The 1,063-nt window shown below is 42.1% G+C and overlaps 1 protein-coding gene across 3 annotated transcripts in view; it reads left to right on the top strand.

Annotated features, from left to right (window-relative positions):
• The window catches only part of LOC101852893 (atrial natriuretic peptide receptor 1-like), a 47,725-nt gene that overhangs the window by 39,368 nt on the left and 7,294 nt on the right, over window positions 1–1,063 (top strand). The window lies entirely within an intron of this gene.

Here is a 1,063-nt window from a genome sequence, read left to right as displayed (position 1 = left end):
GGGGCTATTGTTTAATTTTGCAATCGTCTTTGGTTGTCCATCGGTATGCTATGCTTCATGTAGCTTATTACGAAATCTGAGAGTATCCATGATAAGGTCACGGGTTTGAGTGATCGATAGACATAATGATTTTTAAAAAATAGTTGAAGTAAATTGTACCAGAACTATTTCCTCACTTTAGATCTGTACTTCCTAGATGCTCCTAAGAAGCGACAATATATTCCGTTCAGAAACAAGGAAATTGTAACCCTGTAACTCACTGCGATGGTGTGCCTAGTGGTTGGGCTCTCGGACTCGCAACCGTAAGGTTGTGGGTTCGAATCCCGTCAAGGGTCCGATGTTGTGTCCTTGAGAAAAGGCACTTTACACGAATTTTCCTCACTTCATCCAGGTGGGAATGGGTACCCAGCTATAGACAGCGAAAGATCTTGTCAGTTTGTTAGTGTTTGAGCGCTTAATCGGCTGCTTGCACTGTATGCTTCCCGGGAAGCTGGAAATGTTTCGTAGTGTTCTATGGTCTGCTTGGGTAATAATATAGTGTAAATCGCATAGAGCCTGCTGTTGAGCGGGGATATGCGCTATACAAATGCTATCTATTATTGTTAGTACGAAATCAAGGAATTTATAAGAGTGTGTCTTACTTTTTGCAAACGGAGAGATGATAATTAAATGAAGAGTTACCAACAGACCTGAAAAAGTGTTGTATTGTGAACACATTTGGAGAAAGTGTAGGCACTTTTCCCCAACCACTATTGATTGTAAGTCGCTGTGCTGGAAGAGTTCCGCCCCTTGATTGGCGTAAAGGTCCACACAAGACGTTGCTGGACCCTTCAGATCCGGTTTAAGTGGTACTTGGATTAGACGAAGAGCCCTTTTCCTGTACCGGCACTTGCTGGCTCTCTCTCTCGCACTCTTTCTTTCTCTCTGTTGTATTCTCTCTGTCTGCCTGTCTGTCTGTCTGTCTGTCTGTCTGTCGGTCCGTATCAATCTATCTATCTATCTATCTACCTATCTATCTATCTATCTATCTATCTATCTATCTATCTATCTATCTATCTATCTA

Source organism: Aplysia californica, unplaced genomic scaffold (assembly GCF_000002075.1).
Source record: "Aplysia californica isolate F4 #8 unplaced genomic scaffold, AplCal3.0 scaffold01114, whole genome shotgun sequence".
NCBI lineage: Eukaryota > Metazoa > Mollusca > Gastropoda > Aplysiida > Aplysiidae > Aplysia > Aplysia californica.
The sequence above is the reverse complement of the archived record's forward strand: the minus strand, read 5'-3'. Positions and strand labels throughout refer to the sequence as shown.